This window comes from Pleuronectes platessa, chromosome 3 (genome assembly GCF_947347685.1).
Source record: "Pleuronectes platessa chromosome 3, fPlePla1.1, whole genome shotgun sequence".
Classification (NCBI taxonomy): domain Eukaryota; kingdom Metazoa; phylum Chordata; class Actinopteri; order Pleuronectiformes; family Pleuronectidae; genus Pleuronectes; species Pleuronectes platessa.
The window spans coordinates 11,363,182-11,379,537 of NC_070628.1; the positions used below are offsets into that span (position 1 = coordinate 11,363,182).

Here is a 16,356-nt window from a genome sequence, read left to right on the forward strand (position 1 = left end):
CAGTCCCCAGATCTCAACCCCATCGAGCTGTTGTGGGAGCAGCTTGACCATATGGTACGCAAGAAGTGCCCATCAAGCCAATCCAACTTGTGGGAGGTGCTTCAGGATGCGTGGGGGGGAATTTCTACAGATTACCTCAACAAATTAACAGCTAGAATGCCAAAGATCTGCAATGCTGGAATTGCTGCAAATGGAGCATTCTTTGAGGAAAGCAAAGTTTGAAGAACACAATTTCAAATAAAAATCATTATTTCTAACCTTGTCAATGTCATGACTACATTTTTTATTCATTTTGCAACTCATTTGATAAATAAAAGTGTGAGTTTTCATGGAAAACACGAAATTGTCTGGGTGACCCCAAACTTTTGAACGGTAGTGTATCTGTCCACAGTTTTTCAGATGGAGGATTTTTTTGTTGCTTCTCTCACCAAAGGAAGTCCAGAGTGTCAAAACAAAAAAAACAGTGAGGTAAAAATGAAGTAGAAGCTCAAGGCTAGGGAGGCTTTGCTGACCCCTGGTGAGAATAATTGAGATTTACCAACAGTAAACTGAAGGCCGATCCAAACAGGATCTGTGAGGCAGACACTGGAACTGAGAATACATTTGTATCAGTTGTGCCTTACACTGTATGTTCTGTGTGACAGCACCTAGACTTAACAGTGAGGGATTTAATCACCATGGTTGTGCTGGTGGTAGTGTGGCCTTTTTAACTTTGTGTTTAGCTTTCCTCTACGTCCATTAGTGTGTAAGTTTGATTAACAATAAAGATCTAATGATAGTTAAAACCAAATCCTCATATCCGGGCAATAGGGAAATCAATGATGGGAAACTTAACATGCAAAAAGATTGTTTATTCATAACTATTGAACATCATGTTACAAGTTACAAGTATTTAAAGTGCGCAGCCTGTCGGGTTTTAAATTATTTAATCTATGAACATATATTTTTATGGTTTACTTTATTTTCTTTATGATGTGTTCAGTTGCATTATATTCTTATTCTGTGTTTGTGTTTCACCTCTGACTGATGCAACTCAAAACACATGTAAAGAGTTATTCCCTGGAAAATTTGGAATACTGAAAAGTGCCCTATCTTTCAATATTAAAGATTAAAAAGATCCTGGTTCTGCTTCCTGATCCATATCCATATGTTCCCTGACCCATACCATGTCATTCCACCAAGTTTCACAGAAATGCGTTAGTAGTTTTGTGTAATCTTCCTTTTAAACCAACCAGCCAACACATAAAGGGACAGGGGTGAAAACAGAACCTCCTTGGTGGAGGTAACAATGAAAATGATGGGCTTTTTAAGCATTTTCCCCTAAATGTGGGTGAGGTCATTATGGCAAATAATGTCAGTCTACACAAGTCATTTTGATAGATGGTGCTACATCCAGGATTAAGATGCATTTAAGATCAGAGCCTGTTCTCATTGCCTGATTCAACATAAAGAAATATATGTTGAATTATGTAAAACCATAACTAGAATTCAAACTATGACTAAACAGAGGACAAGAAGTTTCCAGTCAGATCAGACGTGGTCTTTTCTAAAGGAAATAAAGATATTTTTCAATGTTTGTTGCTGTGTCATTTTATTTATCTGCTGTGAAATAACAAATCATGACCCAAATAAATAATCCGTCCACATTCTGGCTTCAACATAGATTTGTCTTTTCACATGAATTATAATACACTTTAAAGAAAACAGTTCTATCGACAACAACAGTTGAAAAGTTTAATGAAGCACTGCTCCAACAATAAAAAACATTCATCAGTCATGAAATTATAGGTTTATAGGTTTATCAGTAACTTTACTCTGAGAGTGACAATAAATAAGCACAAACTTATTTTTAACACTTTGTATCATATGGATTGTTAATCTTATCAACACCAGTGTGTATCTAAATATAAATAATAATACTTTGTAGGTACTGATAAATGTGTTTAAAAAACACCAGTACAACCAAGTCACACTGTACAGAGGGACATGAAGAGAACAACACTGAAGTGACAGAACACCAGACTGCTCACGGATACAATCCCAGCATGTGCAGCAGTGTTAGTGGTGGTGGTGGCCCCAGCAGCCGTCGTGGTGGGTGCTGCAGCAGTTGTGATGGGTGCTGCAGCCGTGGTGGTGATGACACCAGCAGCCGCCGTTGTGGTGATGGCGGCCCCAGCAGCCGTGGTGGTGGTGGCACCAGCATCCGTGGTGATGGTGGTGGCGGCCCCAGCGTCCGTGGTGGTGGTGGCGACACCAGCTGCCGTGGTGGCGGCGGTGGCCCCAGCAGCCGTGGTGGTGGGTGCTGCAACCGTCGTGGTGGGTGCTGCAGCAGTTGTGGTGGGTGCTGCAGCCGTGATGGTGATGACACCAGCAGCCCCGGTGGCGGTAGTGGCCCCAGCAGCCGTGATGGTGGTGGTGGCCCCAGCAGCCGTGGTGGTGGGTGCTGCAACCGTCGTGGTGGGTGCTGCAGCAGTTGTGGGGGTTGCTGCAGCCGTGGTGGTGATGACACCAGCAGCCGCCGTGGTGGTGGTGGCACCAGCCGCCGTGGTGGTGGTGGCGACACCAGCTACCGTGGTGGTGGTGGCAGCACCAGCAGCCGTGGTGGTGGTAGAGGCCCCAGCAGCCGTGGTGGTGGTGGCAACAGCAGCCGTGGTGGTGGTGGCAACAGCAGCCGTGGTGGTGGTGGCAACAGCAGCCGTGGTGGTGGCGACACCAGCAGCCGTGGTGGTGGTGGCGGAACCAGCAGCCATGGTGGTGGTAGTGGCACCAGCAGCCGCCGTGGTGGCGGCCCCATCAGCCGTGGTGGTGGCGGCACCAGCAGCCGTGGTGGTGGTGGCGACATCAGCTGCCGTGGTGGTGGTTGCGGCACCAGCAGCCGTGGTGGTGGTAGAGGCCCCAGCTGCCGTGGTGGTGGTGGCGGCACCAGCAGCCGTGGTGGTGGTAGAGGCCCCAGCAGCCGTGTTGGTGGTGGCAACAGCAGCCGTGGTGGTGGTGGCGGCACCAGCAGCCGTGGTGGTGGTAGCGGCACCAGCAGCCGTGGTGGTGGTTGCGGCACCTGCAGCCGTGGTGGTGGTAGAGGCCCCAGCAGCCGTGGTGGTGGTGGTGGCACCAGCAGCCGTGGTGGTGGTAGCGGCACCAGCAGCCGTGGTGGTGGTGGTGGCACCAGCAGCCGCGGTGGTGGTGGCGGCACCAGCAGCCGCGGTGGTGGTGGCGACACCAGCTGCCATGGTGGTGGTGGCGGAACCAGCTGCCGTGGTGGTGGTAGTGGCACCAGCAGCCGTGGTGGTGGTGGCGGCACCAGCAGCCGTGGTGGTGATGACACCAGCAGCCGCCGTGGTGGGTGCTATAGCAGTCGTGGTAGTGGTAGTGGAACCAGCAGCCGTGGTGGTGGTGGCAGCACCAGCAACCGTCGTGGTGATGACACCAGCAGGAGTTGTGGTGGGTGCTGCGGCCGTCGTGGTGGGTGCTGCGGCCGACGTGGTGAGTGCTGCAGCCGTCGTGGTGATGACACCAGCAGGAGTTGTGATGGGTGCTGCAACCATCGTGGTGGGTGCTACGGCCGTGGTGGTGATGACACCACCAGCAGTCGTGGTGGGTGCTGCAGTTGTAGGTGCTACAGTGGTGGGTGCTGCAGTTGTAGGTGCTACAGTTGTGGTTGCCTGGACATTTGCTGATGCTATTGATCAAAACATAAAACATCAGTTAATAAGAGTTTCCTTTTTCCCAAAACTGCTGCTGTGTGTGAGAAGAACAGGTTTTGCTCACAGACGATCAGGAGTTGAATCAGGATGATCAGGAGCATCTTGAATCTTTTTTGCACCTAAAAGAAAAAGCAAAATATTGTCTCACTTAATCAAAGAAAACCTTTAAAAAGTTTCAAAAACACAAATGATGAAAGTTGTGCGGTACAATAAACCGTTTTTCTACTTTCTATCAAAAGAAAAAATATTGTACTTACAAAGCTTCTCTGAATTGTATGTCTGTAGCTGCCTTGGGATGGAAGCTGCCTCAGTCCAATGTCACTTCACCTTCAGATGTAACTTAACCTCAGTTTGCCACAACCTTTATAGGGTTGACGATTGAAATTAAGAATGGTGGGGGAGAGCTCCCATTGGTCGCCTCAGAGTAACAAATAGCTTTGTTTATCCCTGCATAATTATCCGCTGAAACTTGAAGGATCAACAAAGCAAATATGTTGATGATGAACTGAGGAAGTTGTTCCACTGCGTGGCACAAAGACGTCAAAGTGTCTATGACGATTTAGAGTTACTGATGAGAAGGTAGCACCTTAACCAAGAATGTGCCATGTAAAGCTTATGGAATGATAATAAAGGTGGAGGAAAAGATGGATGCCTTTGTGTCCTACCTGTTCTCCAAACTAACTTGGCTATTACATAGAGGTTGGATTGTACAGTCATGTGTCCTGACCTTCACCGGTGTGTTTCTGGTCAGACTAGAGTTCCATTGATGAACTTTAACCATAGATTACAGTTCATATGCTCATGTGATGATCTTAGTCGACTTTATATATTATAATATGACTTTGAGCACTTTAATTTAACTTGGCTGATAGCTATCGTCTGATGTGACAGTTCATGGTTGGATTGTGTCATTGTGTTCACTTGCTGATACGTCAGCCTTGTGCACAACACCCAGCTCCTTGTCACAACTGAAGAAACATTCAGAACCTCTGACTCGTATGAATTTAATTATTGTTTGTGTTATGACTTATGAACCTAACGCTACATATCTGTGAATCTTTCGTTCCAAGTGACATATGGTCATAATTTGAAGAAATTACTTAAAAGACTTGTTCAATAAGTCAAAAACATACATGAGGCCACTATGACCTTGACCATTGACCACCCAACCCTGATCCATCAATGAGTCCTAGTGAACGTTTGTTACACGTTTGAAAGGGTTCTCTTGAGGCATTCATAAGATAACACGTTCAAAAGGCGAAAAAGGGATTTGGGAAGTCACTGTGACCTCGACCTTTGGCCACCAAAATCAAATAAAAACCTTTTTCAGTTGACCTGAAAGTTTATAAAAAAAATTAAGAAATGCCCTAAAGCTGCTCTTGAGAATTTGTGTTCACAAGACCACAGTGACCTTGACCTTTGACCACTGAATTCTAATCCGTTCATTCATTAGTTAGCATTTTTACCTAATTTGAACAGATTCCCTGAGGTCTTCCTGCTTTCACAATACAAAACATGTGCTTTGTGAAGTCAAAGCGACCTTACCCTTTGATGACCAAAATCTAAACAGTTCCTCCTTTTGTCCAACTGTTGCTACCAAATGTGGAGAAATTCCCAGAAAGTGTTCTTGAGATATTGTGTTCAGAGGAATGGGACAGACGGATGGACAAATCTAAAACATAATGCCTCCACTGAAAGTTTGGGATGCACCTCATGATTACACTCACTATTGATTCATCTGCCAATTGTCTTCTTGATAAATCAATTTTTTTATCTATATCACAGTTTTCCTAAAGTACAAGTTGACACTTTTAAAACAGCCTGATTTGTCCCACAATTCAAAACTCAAATATTTTACTATACGACAAAGAAAAATGTAAAATCCTCACTTTTCCAGAATGTTTGTTATTCTCTAATTAACAAATTTAGTGTTTGTGGAACAATCCCTCTTCTTCAAAAACAATGAATGAATGAATGTATCCTCTTCATATGATCTTTATAGATATATACCTGAACAGTTAGGGCGTATACCTCCACATTGTCTGTGGACGTATTATTATGAAACTTAGACAAATATTTTCAGTTTCTTTACCATTGTGGAATTAGGCGTACTTCAACAGTTTCTTTTTCCCCAGGGAGTAATTCATGGATCTTTATGAAATAAATCAATCATATTATGGGGTAAAAAAAAAACTGGATCTAGTGATGTGGTTTCACAAGGAGACTGTTGGGCCTTTGCTAAGGTGTGTCTATTTACTGCCTCTCCCTCCGTGTGTCCATAAAAAAAGTAGAATGAGCCCCAACATTTTTTTATATATCTAAATTAGTTTTTCTTAGAATAAGCAATCAAAATATATATTTTTACAGACTGAGGAATGTGGATTTTTCTGAAAATCAATTTCTGTGAAGGGGCCTATTAAAGTGGAATTTGTATGTGTAGTGACTAAGAGCAGGTGGAACGAGGACAACAAGCAAAACCTGTTTCGATGACAACATGAGCACCTGACTTTTTTTTATTATAGATTCGGAACAAATGTGAACCCGCCATTAAACAATAACAAAAACATAATACAACCTGTTGTCCTCACACGTCATTCACTGTGACTGACCTTTGAGGACGGTAGGTTGTGTTCACACGTCATTCACTGTGAATGAACTTTGAGGACAACAGGTGGTTCATTTGTAAAAGGTAAACCAGAGTGGGGGTGTGACTTTGATTTTCAAAAGAATTGATCAAGAATTTTTAATTTCTAAATACCTTATATAATATTGATCATGCATTGCATAAGAACAGAGAGGAGGTATGAAACTTAATCCAATAACCCTCAAAGTTGTAAAACTTTCACATTGTCTTCTAATAAAGTCAAGATTAAAACCAAAACCTTTATTAGGGAGACTTAATGTGTCGTGATAATTATCGATGTCAACTATTCAACCATGTTCTCAAGTCCTATTTAAATGCCTTATCAAAGATGTTTTTATATTTGTAGTTATTAGCTTCAATTTGGTTTGTTTACTTATTTAAAGTGTCTTGGAGCATTGTTAAAATAGCTTTATAAATAAAATGTATTATTATAACGATTATTGTTGTGTATCCATCTGTCTACAGTTTTTCAGGAGGATTTTTTCGTTGCTTCTCACACCAAAGGAATTCCAGAGTGTCAAAATAAAAAAAACAGTGAGGTAAAAATGAAGTAGAAGCTCAAGGCTCGGGAGGCTTTGCTGACCCCTGGTGAGAATAATTGAGATTTACCAACAGTAAACTGAAGCCTGATCCAAACAGGATCTGTGAGGCAGACACTGGAACTGAGAATACAACAGTTCATGTCAGGTAATGTTAACATAATCACATTTGTATCAGTTGTGCCTTACACTGTATGTTCTGTGTGACAGCACCTAGACTTAACATGGAGGGATTTAATCACCATGGTTATGCTGGTGGTACAGTGTGGCCTTTTTAACTTTGTGTGCAGCTTTCCTGTACGTCCATTAGTGTGTAAGTTTAATTAACAATAAATATCTAATGTTAGTTAATACCAAATCATACCAAACATATCACGGCAATAGGGAAATCAATGATGGGAAACTTAACATGCAAAAATATTGTTTATTCATAACTATTGAACATCATGTTACAAGTTACAAGTATTTAAAGTGCGCAGCCTGTCGGGTTTGAAATTATTTAATCTATGAACATATATTTTTATGGTTTACTTTATTTTCTTTATGATGTGTTCAATTGCCTTATATTCTTATTCTGTGTTTGTGTTTCACCTTTAACTGATGCAACTCAAAACACATTGGAATACTGAAAAGTGCCCTATCTTTCAATATTAAAGATTAAAAAGATCCTGGATCTGCTTCCTGATCCATATCCATATGTTCCCTGACCCATAACATGTCATTCCACCAAGTTTCACAGAGAAGGTTAGTAGTTTTGTGTAATCTTCCTTTTAAACCAACCAGCCAACACATAAAGGGACAGGGGTGAAAACAGAACCTCTGTGGTGGAGGTAAAGGTAACAATGAAAAATGATGGTCTTTTTAAGCCATTTTCTCTAAATGTGGGTGAGGTCATTATGGCAAAAATGTCAGTAAAAACAACTTATTTTGATGTATGGTGCCACACCCAGGATTAAGATAGATTCAAGCTCAGAGCCTGTTCTCATTGCCTGATTCAACATAAAGAAATATATGTTGAATTATGTAAAACCATAGCTAGAATTCAAACTATGAGTAAACAGAGGACAAGAAGTTTCCACTCAGATCAGACGTGATCTTATCTAAAGGAAATAAAGATATTTTTTAAGGTTTGTTGCTGTGTCATTTTATTTATCTGCTGTGAAATAACAAATCAATGACCCAAATAAATAATCCGTCCACATTCTGGCTTCGACGTAGATTTGTTACTTCACATGAATTATAATACACTTTAAGGAAAACAGTTCCATCGACAACAACAGTTGAAAAGTTTAATTAAGCACTGCTCCAACAATAGAAAACACTGATACCAGTCTAGCTGGGTTAACATCATTTCAACAGTCATTCATCAGTCATGAATTTATAAGTTATCAGTAACTTTACTCTGACAGTTACAATAAATAAGCACAAACGTATTTTTAACACTGGGTATCATATGGATTGTTAATCTTATCAACACCAGTGTGTATCTAAATATAAATAATAATACTTTGTGGGTACTGATAAATGTGTTTAAAAATAAACAGTACAACCAAGTCACACTGTACAGAGGGACATGAAGAGAACAACACTGAAGTGACAGAACACCAGACTGCTCACGGATACGATCCCAGCATGTGCAGCAGTGTTAGTGGTGGTGGTGACAACAGGAGCCGGCGTGGTGGGTGCTGCAGTTGTAACTGCTATCGTGGTGGGTGCTGCAGTTGTAGGTGCTACAGTGGTGGGTGCTGCAGTTGTAGGTGCTACAGTGGTGGGTGCTGCAGTTGTAGGTGCTACAGTGGTGGGTGCTGCAGTTGTAGGTGCTAGAGTGGTGGGTGCTGCAGTTGTAGGTGCTACAGTGGTGGGTGCTGCAGTTGTAGGTGCTACACTGGTGGGTGCTGCAGTTGTAGGTGCTAGAGTGGTGGGTGCTGCAGTTGTAGGTGCTAGAGTGGTGGGTGCTGCAGTTGTAGGTGCTACACTGGTGGGTGCTGCAGTTGTAGGTGCTACAGTGGTGGGTGCTGCAGTTGTAGGTGCTACAGTGGTGGGTGCTGCAGTTGTAGGTGCTACAGTGGTGGGTGCTGCAGTTGTAGCTGCTACAGTTGTGGGTGCTGCAGTTGTAGCTGCTACAGTGGTGGTTGCCTGGACATTTGCTGATGCTATTGATCAAAACATAAAACATCAGTCAATAAGAGTTTCCTTTTTCCCAAAACTGCTGCTGTGTGTGAGAAGAACAGGTTTTGCTCACCGACGATCAGGAGTTGAATCAGGATGATCAGGAGCATCTTGAATCTTTTTTGCACCTAAAAGAAAAAGCAAAATATTGTCTCACTTAATCAAAGAAAACCTTTAAAAAGTTTCCAAAACAAAAAATTATTAAAGTTTTGCGGTACAATCAACTTTTTTTCTACTTTCTATCAAAAGAAAAATATTGTACTTACAAAGTTTCTCTGAATTGTATGTCTGTAGCTGCCTTGGGATGGAAGCTGCCTCAGTCCAATGTCACTTCACCTTCAGATGTAACTCAACCTCAGTTTGCCACAACCTTTATAGGGTTGACAATTGAAATTAAGAAAGGTGGTGGAGAGCTCCCATTGGTCGCCTCAGAGTAACAAATAGCTTTGTTTATCCCTGCATTATATTCCGCTGAACCTTGAAGGATCAACAAAGCAAATATGTTGATGATGAACTGAGGAAGTTGTTCCACTGCGTGGCACAAAGACGTCACAGTGTCGATGACGATTTAGAGTTACTGATGTGAAGGTAGCACCTAAACCAAGAATGTGCCATGTAAAGCTAATGGAATGATAATAAAGGTGGAGGAAAAAATCGATGCCTTTGTGTCCTACCTGTTCTCCAAACTAACTCGGCTATTACGTAGATGTTGGATTGTACAGTCATGTGTCCTGACCTTCACCGGTGTGTTTCTGGTCAGAGTAGAGTTCCATTAATGAATTTTAACCATAGATTACAGTTCATATGCTCATGTGATGATCTTAGTCGACTTTATACATTATAATATGACTTTGAGCACTTGGCTGATAACTATCGTCTGATGTAAAAGTTCATTGTTGGATTGCGTCATTGTGTTCACTTGCTGATACGTCAGCCTTGTGCACAGCACCCAGCTCCTCGTCACAACTGAAGTAGAACATTCAGAACCTCTGACTCATCTGAATTTAATTATTGTTTGTGTTATGACTTATGAACCTAACGCTACATATCTGTGAATCTTTCGTACCAAGTGACATATGGTCAGAATTTGAAGAAATTACTTAAAAGACTTGTTCAATAAGTCAAAAACAAACATGAGTCCAGTATGACCTTGACCATTGACCACCCAACCCTGATCAATCAATGAGTCCTAGTGAACGTTTGTGCCACGTTTGAAAGGGTTCTCTAGAGGCATTCATAAGATAACACGTTCAAAAGGCGAAAAAGGGATTTGGGAAGTCACTGTGACCTCGACCTTTGACCACCAAAATCAAAACAATTTTTTAACTCTTTATAAAGAGTTTGAAGAAATGCCCTAAAGCTGCTCTTGAGAATTTGTGTTCACAAGACCACAGTGACCTTGACCTTTGACCACTGAATTCTAATCCGTTCATTCATTAGTGATCATTTTTACCTAATTTGAACGGATTCCCTGAGGTCTTCTTGCTTTGACTTCACAAAACATGTGCTTTGTGAAGTCAAAGCGACCTTACCCTTTGATGACCAAAGTCTAAACAGTTCCTCCTTTTGTCCAACTGTTGCTACCAAATGTGGAGAAAAATTCCCAGAAAGTGTTCTTGAGATATTGTGTTCAGAGGAATGGGACAGACGGATGGACAAATCTAAAACATAATGCCTCCACTGAAAGTTTGGTATGCACCTCATGATTACACTCACTATTGATTCATCTGACAATTGTCTTCTTGATAAATCTATTGTTTTGTCTGTATCACAGTTTCCCAAAAAGTCCAAGTAGACACTTTTAAAACAGCCTTATTTGTCCCACACTTCAAAACTGAAATATTTTACTACACGACAAAGAAAAATATAAAATCCTCACATTTCCAGAACGTGTGTTATTCTCTAATTAACATGCAAATTCAGTGTTTGTGGAACAATCCCTCTTCTTCAGAAACAATGAATGAATGAATGTATCCTCTTCATATGATCTTTATAGATATATACCTGAACAGTAAGGGCGTATACCTCCACATTGTCTGTGGACGTATTATTATGAAACTTACACAAATATTTTAAGTTTCTTTACCATTGTGGAATTAGGCGTACTTCAACATTTTCAGTTTCCCCAGGGAGTAATTCATGGATCTTGATGAAATAAATCAAACATATTTTGGGGCCAAATAAAAAACTGGATCTAATGAATTTAAATCTTTTAAGGTTTCACAAGGGGACTGTTGGGCCTTTGCAAGGTGTGTCTAATTACTGCCTCTCCCTCCAAGTGTGTCCATAAAAAAAGTACAATGACCCCCCAAAAAAATATATATCTACATTTGTTTTTCTTAGAATAAGCAATGAAAATATATATTTTTACAGACTATGCTAGAGTGGTGGATGCTGCAGTTGTAGGTGCTGCAGTGGTGGGTGCTGCAGTTGTAGGTGCTAGAGTGGTGGGTGCTGCAGTGGTGGGTGCTGTACAGTGTTAATTTTGGCAGCGATTTTTGATTTAGTCTTAGTCTTTTGACGAAAATGCATAATTAGTTTTAGTCACATTTACCCATTTTTATCCTTCTTAGTTTTAGTCTAGTTTTAGTCAACGTAAACGAATTACATTTTAGTCTTAAACACAGAACTATGTAGGGCTATTTGAGTCCTCCCAATATTTGTGGGAAATGTATGAAATAAGAAGTACCCTATTTTGAAATAAATAAAAACATATAGCTGCAGCCTAATAGCTTAAAATATATATTTAGTTTTAAATGTGAAAACAAAAAGTGAGAGCAGGTCAGACTGGAGGCGGACACAGCTACTGAAGCTCTGTAGAAACCACCTGCAGCTTCTGCTCTGATCAAGAAGCTGTTGCCCTGATCTCTGAGCAGCTGAGACCAGAGAAACTCTGTGTTTTCACTGTTTTCCATAGTTAAGAAGCAGCCGGTGAGTCACTGTCCGGCTTCTACACGTGAACGAGCTTTGATCTTGTGTCTCTGAGCGAGTGAGCGGGGCAGGGGGCGGAGCTTCGGGACCAGTGCGCTATCTGGGGCGCACACACACAGACACACACACAGACACACACACTCACTCGCCCGCTATGATGATGTTTAAAAAAATTAGTGTGACTTAGTCAACCACCAACATTTTCGTCTCGTCTCGTCTCGTCAACGAAAATTAAAATAGATTTAGTCATTGTTTTTATTTTCAAAGATCCGTTTTCGTTACGTCTTCGTCTCGTCTTCGTCATGGAAAAAAGTTTGTTAACGAATATTTTTCGTCATAGTTTTCGTCAACGAAATTAACACTGGTGCTGCAGTTGTAGGTGCTAGAGTGGTGGGTGCTGCAGTTGACGATCTTTATTGGTATTTTATTTATTTGTATTTGGAGGATTGTCTGTTTTACTACATATGACCATAAAGACTCTTGAGTGTTGAATAAACTAAGATAACTTATGAAGTACAGTCTGTCTGGTACTGGATTTTTGGGACCAATAATTACTTTTTGGAAACTTTAAGTTGTCAGAGTGAATCATCACCAGCAGGAGTCACACAGAATGAATCACAACAATATGTTAACTAAGATCATTTATTTAAAGTGTATATCGAGTGACATATTCAAGTGACATATATGGGAGGTGGTGGCAGGATGGTGGGGGAGCTCAGTCCTCTTTCTCTGGTGGGAATCCAGGGCCGTACCTCAAGTCCAGCTCACCGTAAACTCTTTTACGGACGGCCTCGATTTTCAAGCTTGTGAAAATGATGGGCCTTGTCTTTTTCCGGGTGAAAGGGTCCCCGTATTGGTACTCCTCAGTCAGTGCTTTAGGAGCAGGTCGTTTCCTGGACATGGCAATGCGAGGGATGGTGATCTTTGGGGCGTGCTCTGGCGTCCTCAGTTCGTAAAGTCGTTGTGTCTCCTCGTCCAACGTTGTCACTTCGTCTTGAAACTTTTCCACCTTGTCGGCGTCTCCCTGACTTTTTGCAGCTTTCAGTTGATCCAATAATTCGATTTTCTTCTTGGCAAAATTCAGAGGTGCTGTTCGAAATCCGTCCTTGAGGGCGACAATGAAGTCAATCTCTCCCTCAGTGAATGTGTGATCCAGGGCTTCCTTGATTGACTTCTCTTTACTCGCGATTATTTCAGATGTTGGAACTTTGGTCCCAGCCACCATCATCGCCAGTTTCCACTGCATGAACTCCCTCATGGTGAATTCCTGCCTGGAAACACACCTAAGAGGCGAAATCTGTTCTTTTCCAGCGTGCCTGAGTTTCAGTTCCAGATTTGTCCGGTTTGGTCCAAGCTGGTAGACATTCTTCGTCCCCATCACTGACACAATTTCAGCAACCAAGTAGGGTTGGTCGCTGATGCCGGCTTTAGCAGCTACCCTGACGAAGCAGCCGGTCACCGTGGTGGCAAAGAAGGGCATGTTGCACCATTTCTCCATTGTTTTATAGGACAGGCAGATCCTCTTGAGCTCTTCAGGAAGGAGAGCAGGCTGAGTCACCTCACCACGAGCTTTCTTATCCTCAGGCGCTTTGTCGTGCTCAACCTGCCTTTTCCATTTTTTGCCAGCAGATCTCCCCGACGCTGCAGAAGCTCCAGCGACAATAAGGGAATTCCTTTTCGCCACTGCCAACCGCTCCGTTGTAGATGTTGGGGCTCGGTGAAGGGCCTGAAAAATGAAACATAGAATTCATGATTTAAACTCCAGTCCCACCTTAACACAACATTTGGCAAGTGTTTAACTTCAGTTGAAGTCAATCAATCAATCAAATATTATTCGTATAGCCCATAATCACAAATCACAATTTGTTTCATAGGGCTTTAACAAGGTGTGACATCCTCTTCCCATAACCCTCAACAAGAGTGAGGAAAAACTACTTAATAAAAATGTAACAGACTCGGCCCTTTCCCCTTGAACCTTAAAATCAATAGTGCACATCTCTTTTTTGTTTACCTGTTAGCTTCGGTAAAAACATTATAATTCTAAATTATCTGGGTTTTTTTTAACATTTGTGCAACAAAAACAACTGCTACCTCGAAATCAATACTTTCTGTATGTGTTTAAACTTTATTAAAAAAATTCGCATTCTGATTATTTGATTTGTAGAAGTACAGTATTATCAATATTCATATAGCTCACTGGATATCAGAAGCTCAAATTGTGATGCATTAACTAAACAAACTCTGTGAAAATGCATTTGAGCTTTAGCCCAAACATGAATATATTATAATAAATAACAGTGCAACGGACAGTTAAAGTCAAATGATCTCACCTTGCTGGGTTTTCTGTCCATCGCAGAGTTTGCTCCGAAGTCTTGAAAAGTGCAGCTGCTCATCTCAGGATCAAGGAAGCAAGTGAGGTTTGTTCAATGAGAGGATACAGTAATGAGTTCCGATCAGATCAATGTATCAAAGGATCAAAGGATAAAATGATCCAAGGATCAAAGGACATTTTATACCATATAAGGTTAAACATAGGATCATAATTGCCTCTAATAATTCCCATATATGATATAAGTAACAAATTAACCTTCGCCTTACCTCAATGTTTACACGGTTTGAGGAAATGTCCCAATTCTGAAAGAGAGAGACGTAACCCTAGCATGACATAAAGATTCCTATGATCTATGAACACTGACACTGTCACTGCAGGAGTGGAGTTGTTAGTTTACGGTTCAGCATCAGAGGATTCATGGTCCATGTACAGTTGCAATCATAAATATTCAACTCCCCAAAGATTTTAAGGATTTATCAATTAGTTTTTTCAAAGAGCAAGATTCTGCTTCAGATGCCTTCTTTATTAGTTGAGTGATACATAAAATCAGCACAGAAAATGCATGATGTAGTATTTCTGTGTAACAATATATTTTGTTAAGATAGCCATGTCACAATTATTCAACCCCTTTATAATATCGTTGTTTTTAAAGCTGTCTGACTCTTTTTATGGCCTAAAGTGGAGTTGAAACATAATTAAGCCTTTAGGAACTCTATAATGATCCCTCATTTGCTTCAGCTGGGATGCATATATAAACCCCACCCTTGAAGGTATTCAAGGTGAGGTGCATCATGGGAAAGACAAAGGAGCTTGCACAAAAGCTTAGAGAGGAGATGATTTCATCAAACCTGAAGGGCCTTGGGTATAAGAAGACTTTCCAAAAATGTGACACCATTGGGAGCATTATAAGGAAGTTTAAAACTTATGGAGCAGCTTCAAGCTGCCTGGCCGTGGAAGAAAGCCAAACATTTCATCTAGGGCCCTCAGCAATTTAGTCAGAACAACTAGGAGAAACCCCTTTGTGACTGCAAGACACCTTCAGGACGACCTGATGAAGGCTGGTACAAACGCTTCAGTGGCAACTATAAGACGTGCACTGAATAAACAAGGACTTCCAAGACGCACTCAGCTCTTGACCTCATGGAACATCAAAAGGTGACTAGAATATCCCATGACGAATTCTGATAAGACGAATGATTTTTGGGTGACAGTTCTATGGATTGATGAAACCAAACTAGAACTATTTGGACATATGGACCAGCGGTATGTCTGGCATGCAAAAGGCCAGGCTTATGACCGTAAGAATACCATCCTCAAGGTCAAGCCTGACAGTGGGTCATTGATGATGTTGGGTTGTTTTTCTGCGGCAGGAACTGGGAATCTTGATCGTGTACCTGGCATCATGGATTCTCAGAAATACCAGGCCATTTTAAGGAGGAATGTGATGCCCTCTGTTGACAAATTAAACCTTGGTGATCATTGGACTCTCCAGAAAAACAATGATCCAAAGCCCACCTCCAAGTCAAGCAAAGCTTGGTTGAGAAAAAATATCCTGTAACGTCCTGGAGTGACCTTCTCAGTCACCAGATTTAAATCTGATTGAAAATCTTTGGTGGGATTTAAAGAGGGCAGTTGCAGCACGGAAGCCATGGAACATCACAGAGCTAGAGGCTTTTGCACGTGAAGAATGGGCAAAGATTCTGATCGAGAGGTGTAAGAAGCTTGTCGGCAATTACTGAAAACGTTTGTTAGAAGTTATAAAAGCTAGAGGATGTGCCACAAAGTACTGAAGCTGGGGGTTGAATAATACTGAACATGCACATGTGTTAAAAGAGTTACATTTTCCATTTGAACTTCAAAGTTAAATCAACTTCTGTTGTCAAAATAACTGAAATATGTATCAATAAATATCTTTTGTTGTTTAATGAGGTTTTTTGTAATTTAATGTCATTATCTGTCATCCACATCACTATAAAGTCTTTTGAGGGGAGGGGGTTGAATAATTCTGATTGCAACTGTATGTCTGCGATTCAGAACATC

General features: G+C 41.4%; 1 long non-coding RNA gene across 1 annotated transcript; it reads right to left on the bottom strand.

Annotated features, from left to right (window-relative positions):
- Positions 1–3,443: 3,443 nt before the first annotated feature.
- On the bottom strand, positions 3,444–4,048 carry LOC128437013 (uncharacterized). Its single transcript, XR_008338153.1, has 3 exons — positions 3,959–4,048; positions 3,766–3,820; positions 3,444–3,676 (listed from the first exon to the last, which is right to left on the bottom strand). It is a non-coding gene; the product is annotated as an uncharacterized LOC128437013 (long non-coding RNA).
- Positions 4,049–16,356: the final 12,308 nt, after the last annotated feature.